The sequence below is a fragment of the Gracilinanus agilis genome, chromosome 2, assembly GCF_016433145.1.
Source record: "Gracilinanus agilis isolate LMUSP501 chromosome 2, AgileGrace, whole genome shotgun sequence".
In the NCBI taxonomy this organism is placed as follows: domain Eukaryota; kingdom Metazoa; phylum Chordata; class Mammalia; order Didelphimorphia; family Didelphidae; genus Gracilinanus; species Gracilinanus agilis.
In genome coordinates, this window is record NC_058131.1 from 285384843 (window position 1) to 285405730 (window position 20888).

Below are 20888 nucleotides of genomic sequence, written 5' to 3' on the forward strand. Positions count from 1 at the left end.
CATTTCCCAATATATGCTCAACTAAATTTTCTCTTCTAACATAAAAAAATTTAGCAAAATCCAATTAGTTCTGCATCTAAAGACCCCTCACATATATATCTCTAGTGAGAAGAGAGAAGCATGATTCATCATACATTCTCTGAAACCAAGATTGGTCAATACAATTCATCTGAATTTAGCAACTCAAAGGTGCTACTTTTTAAAATTTTTACAATATTTTGGTTTTTTCTTTAATTATATGTAAAACAACTTTTAACCTTTCTTTAAAAATATTATTCTGGGGGGCATCTAGGTAGCTCAGTGGATTGAGAGCCAGACCTAGAGACAGGAGGTCCTAGGTTCAAATCCAGCCTCAGATACTTCCCAGCTCTGTGACCCTGGGCAAGTCACTTGACCCTCATTGCGCACCCTTACCACTCTTCCATCTAGAAGCCAATACACGGAAGTTAAGGGTTTCCAAAAAATAAATAAGTAAATAAAGATGAAAGAATGCCTGCCCTTTGATCCAGCCATACCACTGCTGGCTTTGTACCCCAAAGAGTTAATAGGGAAAAATACTTGTACAAAAATATTTATAGCTACACTCTGTGGTGGCAAAAAAAATTGGAAAATGAGGGGGTATCTATCAAGTGGGGAATGGCTGAACAGGTTGTGGTATCTGTTAGTGATGGAATACTATTGTGCTGAAAGGAATAATGAACTGGAAGAATTCCATGTGAACTGAAAAGACCTCCAGGAACTAATGCAGAGTGAAAGGAGCAGAACCAGGAGAAGGTTGTACAAAGATACACTGTGGCACAACTGAACGTAATGGACTTCTCTTCTAGCAGCAATGCAATGATCCAGGACAATCCAGAGGGACTTATGAGAAAGAATGCTGTCTACATCCAGAGAAAGAACTATGGGAGTAGAAACACGGAAGAAAAACATATGATTGATCATATCGTTTGATGGGGATATGATTGGGGATGTTGACTTTAAATGATCACTCAGTAGAATTGCTTGTTGGCTCTGAGAGGGGGGAGGGAGAATCGAGGAAAAGAACATGAATCATGTAGCCATCGAAAAAAATATTCCAAATGAATTAATTGATTGATTTTTTAAAAAAGAAACGGATACAAAGTAAAATGAGCAGAACCAGGAGAAAAATGTAATAACAATATTGCAAGGACAATCAACTCCAAAAGACATTGGTATTCTTCTCAACACAATGACCAACTACAATTCCAAAGGACTCACGACAAAACATACCATCCACCTCCAAGTAGAGAAATGACATACTCAGAGTGAGATCAAGGCATACTTTCTTTTCCTTCTTTGGTTGTTTTTTTTTTTTTTGGGCGGGGGGACATAGCTAGTGTGGAAATTGGTTTTATATCATACATATTTGAAATGGATCTTGTTTTTCTTGTCATCTTGACACATAAGGGAAAGTGGATGGGAGGGGAAAATTTGGAATATAAAATAGAATTTAAAAACAACAACAATCATGTCTGGTACAGGGACGTGAGTTCATCCATATGAAGAGATATTAGATTTGTCCTGTCTGGCCCAGAAGACAGAACCAGGAGCAATGGGTTTATACTACAAAAGAGTAAATTAGCTTTGATGCTAGGAAAATTTCATAACCACTAGGTCTATCCAAAGATTTAAGGTTTTTCCTCAAGAAAGAGTAGGTTCCTCCTCACAGGTCTTCAAGCAGCAACTGATCTACCACTAGTTGGTTATGCTATATTGAAGGATTCCTTTTATGTGTGGGTTGTAAAGAGCTGCTAAATTCTTTTCCAACTTTCAAATTCTGTGATTTCAGATACTATGAAACAGTAACAAGATGCATATAGCATCCATTCAAATAGTTACATTTTTAATGTCTCATAAACATAGAAATTATTATAAGGTTGAGTTATACATTATAACCCTTTTACCATCATGAGATGAAAAATGAAAGGTCATTGGGACACAAAGCAAGGAGATTCAAGCAGCAGAGTCAGGCACTCTGGTTTCTATTCCTAGCCCTACCACTGACTCACTGATGACACTGGATAAATCACAAACTCTTGTGTTTCATTGTGTCACTGTTAACTGAGAATAATACAACTAGGAAATCTAATGTCCTCTAAATCTTGTCTGACCTTAAATAAGGGTAAATTTTTACTAAAAAAAATCAAAATGTAAGCTTTTAATCCCTTAATACATGACTCCATTTGGACTTTTCTGTGGTGTACCATTTAAAATATACATCAACATGCAAAGCTCCTTCTTTTTTTAAAAAAAGTGCTAGCTCATGCATTTGCACATAAAAGAAAATGTTCAAGTAATACTAAGCCTCAACTTCAAATCTCCCAAGTGCTTCAAAACAAATTTTGTGGGTGATGTTAACAGCAGTTCCTTTCTTTTCTTGCCTGTTGAATTCCTACTAATTTCTTAAATCTCAATCGGATTCCTTCTCCTTCCTCAGTTAATCTTCCTCTAAGAACTCTGGTGGCACTTTATTTCCAACTCTTTTAATGTACTTCTCATTTAATACTGTATTATTATACTGCATATACTGTATAGTATACTTTTCTGTATTTATGGCTTATCACTCTGTTAAACTGAAAGCTCCTTTTGAGCAGGAATTTTGTCCTACCTGAATTTGGCAGTCTCCTCAAAACCTCAGTGCTCTGAAGCCAGAACATGCTCCATATGCATTTCTTGTTTTATTTTTAAATTATTAAATAAATTATATACACAAAGGTGTATATCTGCTTTAAAAAAAAAACACTGAAATTTTAATCAAAGATAACATGCTTCTTCAAAGATTCTGTTTCTTTTTTTTGTCCTACAGAACTTCCTTTAAAATTGCTTTGACCTAGGTTCAAATCTGACCTCAGATACTTCCTAGCTGTGTGACCCTGGGCAAGTCACTTAACCTTCATTGCCTAGCCCTTAACAAACACTCTTCTGCCTTAGAACCAATACACAGTATTGATTCTAAGACGGAAGGTAAGGGTTTAAAAAAATGCTTTGAGGCTCTCACTGAAAATAATATAAATGCAGGATGAATTTTCTTCATTCAATTCCCATTACGTATATACTAAAATATTTTGGAAAGAGAGAAAAGATTAAGACAAAATCAGCTTTTTCATTTCTCTCCTAGATTCACAGTGATTATAGGTGAGTCTCCTTCAAAAATAAGCCAACAACAAAAAACAACTTAGAATGTGAGGGCATGAAAAGATTTTAAAAATTAGAAACCAGGACATAAAAATATTATATTTTGTACACACACCAATAAAAACCACAACAAAAAATATGCAAAGTTTAGTTTGAAGAATATTGATTAAAAGGAATCTCAATTTCAAAAATGAAATTTGGAACACAATATGATTTGATCACCAAGGAAATAGTGTGATTTTAGGTAAGAAGTACAAAATGCTCTGCATGGAGTCAGGAAGATCTGAGTTCAAATACAGTCTCAGACACTGGGCAAGTCACTAAACTTAAGTCTACCTTGGCTTCTTCAAATGTAAAATAGGAATAATTTATGTGACACCTACCTCCAAGGATTATTATTGGATCAAATGAGATAATATTTTTAAAGCTCCTAGTTTAGTACCCCACACAAATAGGCATTTAATAAATGCCTGTCTCCCCCTTCTTTCCTTAAGAGAGATACAAGAACACCTGACAGTAGAATGTTTATTGGTCAGAGATTCAGAGACTAGAAGCAGACTTGATGTGCTCTATTATTTTATAATGTCTAAAATTTTCAAGGACCGCCCCCCCCCAAGAACTGTTGTACTATTAGTATCAACTGAGAAAATATATGGCAAAAAAAATTAGTATGAATTCAGCAACACTTTTAAATAAATTTTTATTTTATAAATCACAATATTAATTATGTACATTTAAAAATAATACACAAATATGTAAGACATTTATCTACAATACAAAAGACAGATGTATTTATTTATGGATTCACATATGGTTTCAAGGACCCTTTACAACAACTTTGAAGGCCTCCAGCTGTTAACAGCTCACAGACTGGGAACCATTATTATAGAGGTTATGGAAATATGAGAGAAAAACAGAGAGAATATATAATATAGGGTGTGTATAAAATAGGCCCCAAAAAGTATATTTTAGCATATGATCAAATATACTGGGAATTAAGATACTATGGAACTGAAGCAACTCTATGCATTTGCTATAAGACTGGTAAAATAAAATAATTTTCTAAAAGGACAGAATATGAATCATAAGAAAAAAGTCTCATGAAGAGGAGACTGAAGAAAATATAAAGGGTAGAAAAACTTGGAAAAACAGGTACACTTTAAGCTCAGTTGGTTGACATTTCAGTTTTCATTATTAATGTTTTTCAATTTAATAAAAACAGTCCTGTTTAAAAAAAGAGTAATTCAATGCAAATTATATATCTTTAAATAGTTTAAAGAATATCAGTGATGGGCAAACTTTTTAAAGAGGGGGCCAAAGGAAAGGAAATGCTTATCTGTCAGTCTGTTTCTAAGGCAAGTCTTTCGAAGTTTCATTGTATTGTATCCTACTCAGTGTATTCCTCAGATTAGGAATAATGTCAAGTGGTGGATGGAACATTTCAGGGTCGGGGGCCACGGCCCCCTGCCCCCCCCCCATCTGGCCTTTGGACTGTAGTTTGTTCATCACTGGCTTAGATCATAGATAATTTCTGGGGGGGACATAAATTTTTATTAAAGACAAACTGAGGAACAGCTAGGTGCCTAGCCAGGCCTTGAGACAAGAGGTCCTCTGTTCAAATTTGTCCTCAAAAAATTTCCTAGCTGTGTGACTCTGGGCAAGTCACTTAACCCCAGTTGCTTAGCCCTTACCACATTTCTGTCTTAGAACTGATTCTAAGATAGAAGTTAAGGATTTAAAAAAACAACACTGTGAGAATAAGACTTGTTTAGATTTAGATCTTTCTGGAGGCAGAAGAGACTAATAACTTCCCCTCTCATCTCTATAGTTCTATGGACTTTAAAACAGGTATATATTCAATATATATTGGGGGAGAGGGCTAGCAACTATGAAATAAAATGTAGTATACCTGTATATCATCATAAAATACAAAACATTTTAACTCTTCCCACCATCACTTTGGGACTACTTTATTTAGAGCACCACCCTACCTGAGGTACCCTCATTGGGCTCCATGCCCAGGGTGATTCTAGTTCTTGTTCCTCAAAAGGCACTAAATGCCCCAGGGCATTTTTCCCTACAATGCTATTGCTATGAAATCAATTAATAAGTAAGATGAAATGTACCTATAAATGTACCTTGGGGTCCTCCTGTCCTTCTAACACACTGACATGAAAAAGAGGTGAAACAGGATAAGTGCCAATCTTCAAGACAGATTAATTAATGTAATTAAAATTCCTTTTATTAACATACATCTTTCTCAGAGAAATTTCAACTTTTTCACTCATTCTCATATTATCTCTACAAGGTAAACTGTTTTGTAAAGGAAAATGAAAACCTCAAAGAAATCATGTGACTCAGTCACACATTCAATTTACAGGACCATAGGATTTAGCACTGAAAATGATCTTAGAAATCATCTAGTTTATTTTATTGATAAAATACATTTTTATATTTATATATATATTTATCTAGTTTATAAATAAACTGAGGCCAATGAGCATGCAAGGTCACACAGCTAGGGAGTGGAAGAACAAGGACTGAAACCTAGGTCTTCTAGTTCCAAATTCTACACTCAATTTACTATGTCAAGTTAGTAGAATTAAGAATGGAACCCAGTTATCCAGGCTCCACTTAGTCTATTTGCACACTGTTCATTCATCACACTAATTTTGGTAAGAACTGAAAGAAGAAAAGAAAATTTACTTAAGAGAAATACTGCTAAATAGATATTTATTTTCATTTCACTTTTCTTACTAGAATCAAAATAAGTGGTCAACTTAACAACAGAAGTGAAGCCAAAATTTCCTAGTATCATTAGCAAAGGGTGAGAGAAATTTTTTATTAAAATCTACTTTGCCTGTTACACAGAACTAGCAAATGCATATACTATTCATCCATTTATTCAATAATATTAAAATATTTTTATTTTATTTTTTATTCACTGAAAAATTTGGCTTTATTGGCAACTTTTTTCTTCACAATTGCTTCAAGGGCTGTACATGAAATTTTGAAGTGTCATTTGGAAGTCATAGCTGATAAACCCTTTCGTTACAGGGATGCAAAAGTTGCTTTTTTTGTCTTTGCAAGTATAATATTAGAACATCAACACTGAAAGTAAATGTATTGAATACATGATATTTTACAATCCATATCCTTTTATTATTTTCTAACAAAATTTTTGAAAAGGAAATACAGAAATAGTGTATATAGTTTGAATTAATCCATGAATCCCAGAGAAGGGTAATTACTTATCTATGATCATTGAAGAAATTTACTAGCATTTTATCTAGGGACACATTTAGACAAGTCACTTCATATCCATAGGCCTGTTTCCTCAATTATAAAATAAGGGACTCTTCAAAGGTCACTCCCAGCTCTAACTGTTGGATTTTACCAAAATAAACCTGACAGGGTAATATGTATCATCTTAGGTTTAAAGAGGAAGGAAAAAGGAGTAAGAGAGGAAAGAAAAGATATTCATTGTAGTAGAACTTTTTTTCTTTTAATGGTTCAGTTTGTCTTTTAATTCATATTTTTTTCTGAAGGAAAAATGGTAATTTAGGTAAAGCATCAAAATATTCTGGGGAAGTAATTGCTGTAAAAAGGAAAGTAAAACTAGAATAAAGTTAAAATCTACTGTTTGGGTATCTATTTAAAATGAGGAAACCACAGGGGGCAGCTGGGTAGCTCAGTGGATTGAGAGTCAGGCCTAGAAACAGGAGGTCCTAGGTTCAAATCCAGCAGCAGATACTTCCCAGCTGTGTGACCCTGGGCAAGTCACTTGACCCCCATTGCCCACCCTTGCCACTCTTCCCACCATGGAGCAAATGCACGGAAGTTAAGGGTTTAAAAAAAGAAAAGAAGATAAAATGAGGAGACCACAGGTGGAAAGAATCATTAGAAAGGAAACATTGACCCCACCAATTTTATCTCATTTCTTTTTTTTTACAAAGATAAAGCTCAGATTCCATTTTTCTCTGCATGGTAAATGTTTCAGGCACAGCATAACCCTTATTTGATATCAAGACTACCAAAAAGCTCCTCAAAAACTATTTTTCCACACATCTAAAAAATATTCATCACCATACCTTGCCTTGCAGCACTGTTTTCCAATGCCACATATCACCAAACACACAGCCCCAAATTACTAAAAAGTTACACCTCTCAACTAAATAATCAGTGGAATGTCTATAATAAAGAAATTAATTTCTTCCACAGAGCTGTGGTTTGTCCTATCTCTCAAGGTATAGTCCAGTTCTCTGACCAGCCAGAGACTGCAGACTGCAGATCCTCCAGTCAACACTGCAAGAAAAAGCCACCAAAAAAGAAATCTCCCTGCTCCTCTCTTCCTTAAGCTAATGAACAGTAGGGATTCAAAAAAGATGCTCTCCATGAAGTGAAGATGCATAAACATTAGGAGAGGGCCTAAAGGTTTGAGGGAAAGGCTTTTTTTTTCCTCTTTCTTCACGTAGCTAATCCCAGGTGATTGCCTCTGCAGCCCTGGCCAAAGATAACGGCAGGCTCAAATGCCCCAGACCAGTGGAAGGGGAAAGGGGGGAGGATGAGACTGTGATTTCTCTGATCACGATTCTCTCATAATTTTTTTTTTTAAGCAAACACGGTGGGGGGAGGGGGGTGAAAGGATAAGAGGGAAAAGCAGTTCATCTTAGAGGAACTCAGATCAGAGGATTTTCTCCCATGGAAGTGGCAAACAGTGTTAGGAGGCTGGGAGGGAGATTTGGAGAGGAGCGAAGTGGGGAGGGTGTCAATCCCAGAAAGGCTAGAATAGACCTCTTTCTCTGGGAATCGCTGACACAGACACGAATAGAGCGGGTAGGGGGTTGGGTTAGGGCGGCTCCCAGGAGAGGTAGAGGAGGAATAGATGCGAATAGAGGGGTGGGGGGGTCGGATCAGGGAAAGACGCTGTTCCCAGTAAATCTCAGTTCCAGGGATCATAGGATTTATAGCGTAAAGGTCTCTCTTCCCCAGGGCAGCAAAGACACTGACACAAGTTGGGGGGAGGAGAGGAGGGGCTGATCACAGGGCTTTCTCTCATAGAGATGAGCCACCTCTATTTACCACCATCCCAGCCGCGGGCAGTTTTATAACGGGGACGCTCCCTGCTAAGCACCACCCATCAAATGCCAGACCCAGCAACACCGCAGGGCTGGTAGGAACCGCTTGCCCAGCAGACATCTCGGATTTCGGGGTTCTGTGGTTGCTCCAAGGGTCGCCCCCCTCCGCCCCCACCTCAAATTAAAAAAAAAAAAAAAAAAAAAAGGCGGTCCCATCCTAAGAAAAAGGGGGAGGAGAACCGGCGCAGCCGCAGTGCCCACCGCGCAGCATCCGAGGAGCGAGCCCCCCGCCCCCAGCTCTGCGGACTGACCCCACACACACACTTACTTGGGCCCTCCCCCTCACCCACCTCCGCCCCAAGAAGAAGGGAGGGGAGAGCTACCCCAGCCACCTTTCAGCCCCCGGCCCGTCTCGGACATCGTTGGGAGGGGTGGGGGGAGGCGGGGACTCTTACTTTCTCCGACCACTGCTTTGAGTCCAATGGGAGCCATGGCGGGGAGCTGGGGGGCAGTGGAGGACGGACAGCCTGGGTCCCCTCTTCACACGGTTCTAGCAGCAGGGATAGCTGCGGCGACGAAGACTCCTGCTCCAGCGGCGCGCTCAGCTGACTGAGGCGCCAGTGCCGCCCGGCAGGATCGGCGCGCGCAGGGGAGGCGACGCCATGCGCGTCACCGGCGCGCCCCCCAGCCAATCAGCGCGCCGCTCTGAGCCTCAGAGCCGGGGGATGCGGTTCGGCCCACCGCGGGGGAGGCGGTAGAGGCGGGGGAGGAGGACTGCGCGGAGGCGGGGGCAGATGCCCGTGGCGGGGCGCGCCGCCGACCTGACCCCAGAGCAAGGCAACCTGTACTTCGGGCCTGATTCTGGGAGGGGTTTTATGGCTCCCCCCCACACCCCAGCCTCTGGCCCCCGCCCCCGCCCTCTCCATCCGTCGAGAATTGCTATTGCGGCGGCAGCAGGAGAGAGGGCTTTGCCCCCTCGAGATGCGCACCCGTTCCCGGAGCAGCAGCCCTGCCGCAAGGACCGCATCCAGCTCCGTTATCATTGAACCAAAAGCCATTCTGAGCCCCTCTCGGGGAAACTGAGGCCCAGGGAGGCGCCTAAAATTAGGGAATTGAACCGGATGACCTCTAAGGAACCTTTCAGCTTTCAATCCTACCATCCTTTGAAACCTCAGGATTTGCACAAAAGCACGAACCAAATTATTGAACCTTACCATGGCTCTAACCCAATCCAGTTACTTTTTTAGTAATCGAATTTAATAAACATTGATTAAATAAATGTCTAGTCTGTGCTAGATACTGGTGCTGTAGGCACCTTTCCCATTGCACCTTCCCCTTCCCCCTATCCTTCACTATTATGTACTCTAGCCAGACTGGCTGGCCTACTTGATGTTTCCCCAAAATGTGCATTGAAATCTTCCTCCTCTGCACCTTTGCACAAGCTACACCCACACACACAGAGACAGAGATTCAGCTGGAATGCGCACCTTCCTCCCTCTTCTGCCTCTTAAAATACTAGCTTCCCTTCAAAGCTCATCATATATCATTTCTTACTTGAAATCGTTCCCTGACTCTCTTAGTTACTAGTGCCTGCTCCTGTTCTTCCTCAAATTATTAGTATATCTTCTCTATTTAGATATTATATTTCCCTTAGTAGAATTTAAGCTCCCTGAGACCAGCAACTGTTTTTCATTTTGTCTATCCCTGGTGCCAAGTACATTGACTTGCACTAATAGACTTTAAAATGCTTATTGGATTGGATTAATATGGAAAGTCAAAAAAAGAATTCATTTGTACCCTGTAGAGAATGTACCTACTTAGAGAATGGGAGACTTGCACCTCACTTCCCTGCTCCCCAAATTGTTGCTCCCCACACTGCCCTTTACATTAACCTTCCACATGATAATTTCCCACCCCACTTGTCAGAGAAGGCTTGATACTAACTTGTCTATAGTATAAACATTTTTGCTAGATAGTCTTGGTTTATCATTTTGTTCTGTCTACCCATCTGCAGAGGTACCGGTGGGAATAAAATGAGAAAATACAAGGGGAAGGCCCATCCCAGAGTAAGTACAGCACACAATTAACATAGGATGAGCTCCCAGAGGACAAGTGAGGCCTATGCCTAAGTGATTCTCTCTGTAGGAAAGACTAGCAATTAGAAGTTGAATGTATATTCGAAGAATGATGATTGATTATGAATCCCCTTGAAATAAACACTTCTGTTAATACAGATCATAAGTCAATAGCTTTTAAGGGACTTGAAATGAGGTATTTATAAAATACCATTTTTAACATTCAAAGAAACTGTTAATGCTGTAAAAGTGAGATAAACTTAGGAGTAAAGATACAAAGAATGAAGGGGAGAGGAAGGACTTCTTTGGGCTTCTGGAGAAAAGAAAATATGCAATAATTAGACCAAAAGCAAACATGGACATCATCTTCTATAACCCCATAATTGTACAATAAAAGAACTGAGAACCTAAGTAGAGAATGGCTTTGCCCAAGGGTACACATATAACAAGACTCTCAGCTCACTGGCAGTATCTGGAAAGGACCATGGAAGTCATTGAATCTAATCATCTTATTTTACAGATAAGGAAGCAGAGGCCTTCTTTGAGGAAAGTAAGCAGACCAGAATTTTAATTCAGTTCTTCAACTATAGGACCTTCAACTAAATGACAGAAAAGAGTGCTATCTCGCTTCCTAATTCTAACATCTGAACTGACCTACCTCCCCTACCCAACTCCAGCTCTCCCAAAATGTCTCAAGCTCCAATATCAGTAAACTGCTATTTCTCACCCTTCTGAGGTCCACCTCATTTTGATTTAGTCTTTGGTTCCTGAAAGGACAACATCGAGAGTATTCAAAATTGGTACAGAGACCAGGTTAAGGGCCACTCTATCTGCTTAATTGATGTCTGTTGAATTTGATAAAGTAGTTTTTCATTTACTTTGATTCTTGGTTTTGTTATAGTTGATAGAGTTTCAGGACTTGAGTTTCAGAGAGATGTTTTCAAATACTACCTGTGACACTTACTATTGGTGTGGCTGTGAGTAAATAATTTTATCTCTCTGAGCTTGTTTCCTCATTTAAAAAAATGTAAACACTTACTTTCCTCCAACTTAGAATCCATATTTAGTATCAGTTCCAAGAGAAAAAAAGGAAAAAGGCTAGACAAAAGGGAGTAAGTGATTTGCCCAGGGTCACAAAGCTAGGAAGGGTCTGAGGTCAGACTTGAACCCAAGTCTTCCTCGCTCCTGACCTGGTACCCTATCCACTAATCCACCTAGTCTCTCCATTGTTTCCTCATTTGTAAAATCAGAATAATAATTATAATTATTCACTGTTTATTTTGGAAAAGTGCTTTTTAAACCTTAAAGTATGTCAGAGAGTCAACAAGCATTTACTCTTCCATTGTGCCAGGCACTGAGCTAACTGCCAGGGATAGAAGGAAAGGCAAAAGTATGGCCTCTGCCTTCAAAGGGCTCATATTAGATGGGGAAGACAACTTGCAAACAACTATGTGTATGTGTGCTTATCTCTATCTCTATCTCTATCTATGAGGTAGTATTAGAGAGAGAAGGAGAGAAGAGGAGAGAGTTCAGAAAATTTCTCTTTGGAAGAGGTAAAGAAAATCTTTCAGAAGGTAGGCAAGGAGATAGAGGCAAGGAGAGGGAACATTCCGGACATGAGTGAAAGTCAATATAATTGTGAATTTTTCACTTTAAGTTACTGGACAGTTAGGTGACTCAGTGGATAGAGAGCCAGGCCTGGAGACTAGGTTTAAATTTGGCCTCAGATACTTCCTAGCTGTGTGACCCTGGGCAAGTCACTTAATCCCAATTGCCTAGCCCTTACTGCTCTTCTGCCTCGAAACTGGCACTTAGTATTGATTCTAAGATGGAAGGCAAGGATTTTAAAATAATTTTTTTAATTAGTCTACTTAGGTCTTTCTTTTCTCATGTTTAAAATAGATTGCATTAGATGATTCAGAAGGCTCTTCCAACTCTAACATTCTATAACCGAAAGGAATAAAACTCTCCCGGGGCAGCTGGGTAGCTCAGTGGAGTGAGAGTCAGGCCTAGAGACAGGAGGTCCTAGGTTCAAACCTGGCCTCAGCCACTTCCCAGCTGTGTAACCCTGGGCAAGTCACTTGACCCCCATTGCCCATCCTTACCAATCTTCCACCTATGAGACAATACACCGAAGTACAAGGCTTTAAAAAAAAACAACTCTCCAATACAATTCTCCTGAATGTTCCAGAACAGGCTCTATTTGTTCAACATATTAATATTTGAGATGCTAAAGCACACTGCTGCCAGAGTAATCTTCTTAAAATGCCACTTTCATCAAGTTATTCTCCAGCTCAGAAACCTTCATTGGCTCCCTTTTGCCTACAGAATCAAATCTTAGCTGTATATTCAATGTCCTCTATGCTCAGGCCTCAAGTTTCTTTGCCAGACCATGGAACTTAACAATACCTATAATGCACCATGAATATTCCCAAAACCTCTCTGTAGGACTGGGGTTGTAATAAAGATGTTTTCCACTTTTAGTCTCTACATTTTCTCAGAGTCTGAGTCTTTAAGGGGATCAATGTGAGAGGAAACATGGACTATTGTCTTTTGGGGGACATGTTTAGCATGATTGGCAGCAATTTTGGATGAACAGGTGAGTGGGCAAAGTGGGTGTGAAGTAAAGTGATAGTATTTAATAATTCACATTTCTCTAGCATTTTACAGTTTCCAAAGGACTTTTCTTGTACTTCAACCCTTATGTATTCAGTGCTTACTATGGCTAGAAGGATGGTGCTAGATTTTAATTAATATGGGAAGAACCATATAGAATATTTGAGTGTGAATTGTGAGCAGAACATCCAGGCAGTTAGATGTGGGAAACGGGTGTTGAAGAGAAAGATAAGGGACAGATATATAGTCTTCTGAGAGACATTTGCAAAGAAAAGCTAATTGAAGCCATAGTGGGGGAAGGGAGAAAAGAGAGAAGAAAGTGGAAGAGGAGGAAGAGGAAGAAAAGAAGGAAGAGAAAGTGAAGCAGAGGGGGAGGAGGAAGAAGAAGAGAAAAAAAAATATAGCCTGGGGACAGGGCATCCATGCTTGTGTATAGGAGAAAGAGTATAAATTGGAAAAGGGACCCCAAGCAGCAATCAGATAGGAGAGCCAGGAAAAAGAAGTCAAGGAAACCAAAGCAGGGAAGGAGATCTAGGAGGGAATGTTCAATAGTGTCAAATAGTCAATTGAACTCAACAAGCATTTTCTGGATGCTCATTATGCTCCAGGCATTGTGGTGGGCACTAGAGATAAAAATAATAATAAAAAAAAAGTCCTCGCTCTCAAGGATCATATATCTTTCTGGATGAGAAATAGTATATATACAAATAAATATATACACAGTTTTCAGAGGAAATACAATATGTATAGGATAAATGGGACAGAGCTAATAATTGGGGATAGCAGGAAAGACCTCCTATATCATTAGCTTATGCCTAAATTATGCTTTGCAGGAAGTTAAACATCCTATAAAAGTTAGGGAGAGAGAATTCCAGGCAGGGGCACTAGCCAAGTATGATAAGAACTGAGAAAAAAACATTGAACTCAGCAGCTAAGAAATCACTAGAATGAACATTGTCAGAGTCAGAACTCAAGGCCCTGAGATGGGAGGACCTGAGTTTAAATGTGGCCTCAGACACTTCCTAGCTGTGTGACCTGAGGCAAGTCACTTAACTCCCATTGCCTAGCCCTTATTCCTCTTCTGCCTTAGAATCAATACTAAATATGAATTCTTTTTTTTCCTAAACCATACCTGCTGTTTTAGATTTGACTCTAAGTATTAGTTCCAGAAGAGCAATAAGGGTTTTAATTAAAAAGTGATGCCAGAGATAGGTAACCTTTTGAGCTTGGTGTGTGAAAATTCGCCAAAAAAACGAGCATAACTCGGGTGTGTCACTTTGAGAAAAAAACATAATTTTGCGATATTTATAGTTTAAATAACAAAAATGTATAATTGTAATATATATCCATATTTAATAAACCAAAATAGGTAAATTAATATAGGTAGAATTGCATCTATAGTGCAGAGTGTCTACACTACACTACAGCAAATGTTTCATCCTTGGCATGTGGCCCTATACTTCTCTGTATGTGACTGCATACAGCCACTTATCGAAAATGGCTATATGTGTCAGTGCTGACATGTGTGTCATAGGCTTGCCATCGCCAGGCTAAGCAATGGGGGTTAAGTGACTTACCCAGGGTCACACAGCTAGGAAGTGTCTAAGACCAAATTTGAACCCAGGACCTCCCATCTCTAGACCTGGTTCACTATCCCCTGGGTCACCCAGCTGCCACCTAGCTGCCTCCTAAGTGTTGATTCTAAGAAGGTAAGGATTTTGTTTTGTTTTTAAAGAAAAAAAGAACAGTGTCAGTAGAGCAATGGGATTGAAAACTAGATTTCAAGAGATTAAAGAGTGAGTAGGTGGTGAGGAAGTAGAGGAAGCAAATATAGATTACTCTTTATGAATATATAGCAATGAAAGCGAAAATAAGTGTAGAAAAATATCTTGAAGGTGAGAACAGAGTCAAGGAAAGGTTTCCTTAGATTACACAAGACTGACATGTTTATGGGCAGAGCATGAGGAGCCAATAGAGAGGGACAGACTAAAAATGAGAATAAGGAATGCTCATTGAAGCATTATTTTGGAGGAGAGGAGTTCAAGGGCACAAATGCAGAGTTGGTATCAGCAAAGAGGAAAGCTCTTTGAAACAAGAGCAAAGACATCAAGAGTTGCTGAGGTATAGAAGATGGGAGACAAGGAAGCTCAGGACAGGAGGCCTTAGTCTTCTTAGGGTGGTAAGAAGTGAGACCATCTGCTGTTTAATATTTTGAATAACATTGGATAATAATAACCAAAAGGCATTCCCTAATAGATAGATGGTCAAATTATGGGAAGAATCACTTTCAAAAGAAGAATTGTAAGCTGCCAACAAGCATGTAAGAAATGCTTCAAAAGGGGGAAATTAGGCATTAAGGAGACAGTTTGGATAGCTATCGAGGGGAGTGGGTAGGGAGAACACCAGAGATCAATAAAAGAATTGCTATTCATGGGGGCAGCTGGGTAGCTCAGTGGATTGAGAGCCAGGCCTAGAGACGGGAGGTCCTAGGTTCAAATCTGGCCTCAGACACTTCCCAGCTGTATGACCCTGGGCAAGTCACTTGACCCCCCCCCCATTGCCCACCATTACCGCTCTTCCACCTATGAGTCAATACACAGAAGTTAAGGGTTTAAAAAAAAAAAAAAAAGAATTTCTATTCAGCTGTACAGGTCCAGTGCAAACTAAAGAGCAAAATTTTCTAGCAGATCTAGTCTGCTCCATTTTGTGCCTTCCTCCGCAATATGCATTAGCTCTGGAACAGAAGCAAAGAAAGTGGGTGCTGGGGGACAAAGGATTAGGGATGAATAGAACAGGAAATATGGAAGGAGCAGAGGGCAAGAGGTTCAAAAGTGGAGAATGTTAACTGTTAACCTTGTTAACTGGCTCGAGTCAAGATTGTAAAGGATGGGAAGAAGAAGCAGAATATCAGGGAAAAGATGCTCATCCTTGGGCCACAAGGAGAAAAGTTCTCTAGATACTGCCAGTGCCAGCTGTCATATACCCTTGGGTTAGGGAACAGAGAGAATCTCCTTGCCCCCTTTTCCTCATTCTTGTTAGAAAAGGGGGAAAAGAACAAGTACTTATTAATCCCTGCTTTATACATATGTCAGTCTTAGCTGGGCTAACTAAGCACTTTACATTCTCCCATTAGATAAACCTGGGAGGTATATGTATTATTATTATTATTATTATTTCCATTTTACAGCTGTGGAAACTGAAACAGACTGAAGTTAAGTGACTTGCCTAAGATCACACTAAGTGTCTGAGGCTGTAGTCAAACCCAGGTCTTCCTAACTACAGATCCAGCTCTCTTATCTACTGTACCACTTACCTGCTTTGGTAATTAGTAGAGGAAGGGTATAGGTTCAGCTTCCTTCACTCTGCATCAAGTCTTCTGATGTTTCTCAAATTTTCTTCATATTAGTTGTTTCTTATGTTCTATGGCACTCATATACCATAATTTGTTCAGGAATTCTCCAACTGATAGGCTTTCATCTTGTTTACAGTTTTTTGTTAGCACAAGAAAATATGAGAGGCAGCTAGAGCTCCAGACCTGGAATCAGGAGGACTTGAATTCAAATCTGGCCTCAGACACTTATTAGCTGGGTGAACTTAAGCAAGTCACTTCACCCCTTTTGCCTACCCTTTGCCACTCTTCTTTTTTTATTTTAATTTTTAAACTATTTTTCCTTGTTTACATGATTCATTTTCTTTCCCTCTCCTCTTCCCTCCCCCCTCCCAGAGCTGACAAGCAATTCCACTGGGCTGTACAAATGTTATAATACCTATTTCTATATTATTCATTTTTGCAATAGAGCAATCTTTTAAAACCAAAACCCCAAATCATATACCTATATAAACAAGTGATAAGTCATTTGTTTTTCCACTGTGTTTTTACTACCACAATTCTTTCTCTCAATAAGGATAGCATTCTTTCTCATAAGTCCCCTGGGATTGTCTTGAATCATTGGATTGCTACTAGTAGCAAAGTCCATTACATTGGATTTTTCCATAATGTTTCACTTTCTGTGTACAATGTTCTTCTGGTTCTGCTCATTTCACTCTGCATCTGTTCATTGAGGTTCTTCCATTTCACTTGAAAATCCTCCAGTTCATCATTGCTTACAGCACAACAGCATTCCATCACCATCAAATACCACAATTTGTTTAGCCATTCCCCAATCGAGGGACACCCTCTCATTTTCCAATTTTTGCCACCACAAAGAGCATCTCTATGAATATTTTTGTACACTCATTTTTCATGATTATCTCTTTGGGGTTCAAACCCAGCAGTGATATTGCTGGATCAGAGCAGGCAGTCTTTTAAAGCCCTTTGGGCATAATTCCAAATTGCCTTCCAGAATGGTTCCTTGCCACTCTTCTGAAGGTAGGAGATTTTTAAAAATATGACTGTGAATATTTTGACATAGATATAGTCTTTCTCTCTGTCTTGAGGCATGTGCTCTAGAGTGGTATCAATAGGTCAAAGAATATGAATAATTTAGTGATTTTTCTCACATAGTTTCAAATTGTTTTCCAGATTGGTTGGTAATTAGTACATGATCCTGAGATAGGCTATAAATACTCCCTTCTCCTATTCCTTTCCTTGAGTCATAGGTACAGCTGGTTTAGGAATCCCCTCACCAAACCTAGAGATCTTAGGGTTAGGAGATAGCCAGAGATGACTGTCTCATCAGAACACTTTATTTTTATTCACTTTATACTAATTATTTATATACACATAAATACATATGAATAAATATAAAACATGTACACATATTTGCACCTATACTAAAATATAATAAATTATGTGACCATGGTATGCTAAATCTTTGAATCCATGAATGTGGAATATCATGAGTCAAGAAGGGGGAAGTCATATCTGTAAAGTCGGAATAATGAGCTGTTTAATATTTTGTGATAAGCTGTTTAATATTTTGAGTAATAATAACCAATTCCCTAATAGATAAATAGTCAATGGGTGGGAAAGAAGAGTTTTCAGGGGACAGCTGGGCAGCTCAGTGGATTGAGAGCCAGACCTAGAGATGGGAGGTCCTGGTTCAAATATGGCCTCAGATACTTCCCAGCTGTGTTACCCTGGGCAAGTCACTTAACCCCCATTGCCTAGCCGTTACCACTCTTCTGCCTTGGAACCAATACACAGTATTGACTCCAAGATGGAAGGTAAGGGTTTAAAAAAAAAGAATTTTCAAAAGAAGAATTGCAAGCTGTCAACAACTACATGAAAAATGCTTCAAATAACTAATCAGAAAAATGTACAACAAAGCAATTCTAAGGTTTTGCTTCACAAAGTGGCAAAAGTGACATAAGATGATGTTGAAGAGGTTGCCAAAAGACTGACACTCCGATGCCCTATTGGTGGTGTTATAAAGTGGTCCAACCATTCTGGTAAACAATTTGGAATTATGTGACAAAAATCACTAAATTGTTCATACACTTTGACCCAGTGATATCACTATAGAGCATATATGCCTCAAGGTAGAAAAACTTTATCTATGTCAAAATATTCAATTTTTTTTGTGTGGTTACAAAAAACTGTAAACAAAATGGATGCCCATCAATTGGAGAATCCCTTAACAAACTATAGTATAATGGAACATAAGAGACAACTAATATTTGGGAAACATAAGAAGACAATGCAAAGTGAAAGAAGGTGAACTTATCCTCCTCTTCCTCTTCTTCCTCTTAAAATTTTTTTATAACATAGCTCATGTGTCTTTTTCTTTTTGACCTCATTTGGCTCTTTACATTAAGAAGTTTATTGATAGCCACTAAGATGCTATGGAGAACAGGGAGCATTTTGGAAAAGTGTCTTAAGAATCTGAGACACCATATAATCTGCAGCTGCCTCCTCTCATTTGGCAGGCCTACAGCATTCATTGGCAGGAGGCATCAGTTTTCAAATATTTGCAATCAAGATATAATCAATCAATAAACATTTATTTAGCACCTAGTGCATGCTAAGCAAGAAGTCACATGAAAGCTCAGAAGCTAAAAAATGGGGATACCTTAGAATTCCTAGGGAAAAAATTAGCTGAACAGAATTGAACAAAGTTCAGATTTCTTAATAAACAATATATAAGGATTCTTGATTTTCTTTAGAGAAAAGAAACAGAAGCTGCTCAGACACTCTTGAAAGATACAATCTTTCCACTCTGTCTAGGGTAGCTCTGTGGAAAGCTTCATTGTCCACTTTAAAATACAACAAAGTGACTTCAGTTGAGGCAATTAGGTAGCACAGTGGATAGAATACCAGACCCGAGGTTGAAGAGGTTCTGAGTTCAAATTTGACCTTAGACACTTTCTAGACAGGTGACCCTGGGAAGTCACTTAACCTCAGTTGCCTAGTCCTTACCACTCTTCTGTCTTAGAATTGATTCTAAGACAGAAGGTAAGGGGTTTTGTTTGTTTGGGGGCGTTAAGAGTGACTACTTGGCAAAGAATTGGAAATTGAGGGGATATCCATCAACTGAGGAATGGCCGAACAAATTGTGATATATGTTGGTAATAGAATACTATTGTGCTATAAGAAATGATGAGCAAGATGATTTCAGAAAAAACTGGAAAGATCTGTAGGAACTGATGCAGAGTGAAATAAGCAGAACTAGGAGAATATTGGACACAGTAACAGCAATATTGGATGATGATTACCTGTGAAAATTTGGCTACTCTCAGCAATGCAATCTGGGACAATCCTGAAGAATTTATGACAGGGAATGCTCTCTACCTCCAGAGAAAGAACCAGTGGAATCGCCTTTCATATCAATGTATCTTTGGTTTTATTTTGGGGTTTTGGTTATGTGTAAGTGTGCTCTTACAACAATGACCAATGTGGAAGTGTGTTTTGCATGACAATAAAAATAAAATTAATAAAAAGTGACTACAGTTAAAGTGGTACAGTGGTCTGTTGGTCTGATAATTCAACTTAGGGTAGTGGAATAAACCTTGAATTAGAAGATGGAAGGCCTTGATTTAAATCCTGGCTCTGTCAATTATTATTTATGTGTCTTTAAGAAGGAAGGTCTCTTCAGTTCTCCAGACCTTGGTTCTTCATCTGAAAAATAGGGGTAATAATTCTGTCCCCATCTACCACATATGGTTGTTGTAGGGATCAAATAAAATAATATTCATGGAAGCATTTTGTGAAATGTTAACTTTAGCAAGAGGCCCCTGAGAAGTAGATAAAGGGAAAGATCTCCAAGTACTGTCCATGGTACATAGAGTGACCTGTCCCCTAGGCAACTCTAAAACTCTTAAATTTCAGAGGAGGTGAGAATCTACATTGGTTTCCTAACTGGTATGGCCTAAAACAAAAAAGGGCCATGTAAAAATAGTAAGTGTTATTTCTTTTCTGAAATATAAACTAGTTTGGCACCCAGAAGCTATGTCTAGCTTGAGTCTATTTTTATCTTTATAACTTTAGTTAAAGATTTCATTGTGCCTACTCTTTGCTCTCTGTTTCCTAGTGACCTTTGGCCAAAGTCCAACAACAACAACAACAACAACAAATATACAATTTCAACTGCTGAAAGCCCAGCAATAAATTCCAGCCTTCCAGGCTAAGACCCTTGATGGAGGATGCAGAGATAATAAGATCTTTGTCTTTTTACAATAGAAACGTATGTCTGAGTCTCTTCCATTCCCACCCTTGTTCCCATCAGAATGCCTCTTTCCATCAGAGAAGAGCAGTGGGATCTTGATCTCTGCTTCTCATTATAGACTGCAGCCCAAAGCAAAAGCTCAGCCCCAGACTGCCACAAGGTGTCTGCAGGTAATACTGCAATGGCAGCAGCAGCAGCAGCAGCATCCCACCCTCTGCAGAGAATCAATCCTGACCAGATGCTCAAGACTATGGGAGACAGTGTGTGTGTGTGTGTGTGTGTGTGTGTGTGTGTGTGTGTGTGTGTGTGTGTGTGAGAGAGAGAGAGAGAGAGAGAGAGAGAGAGAGAGAGAGAGAGAG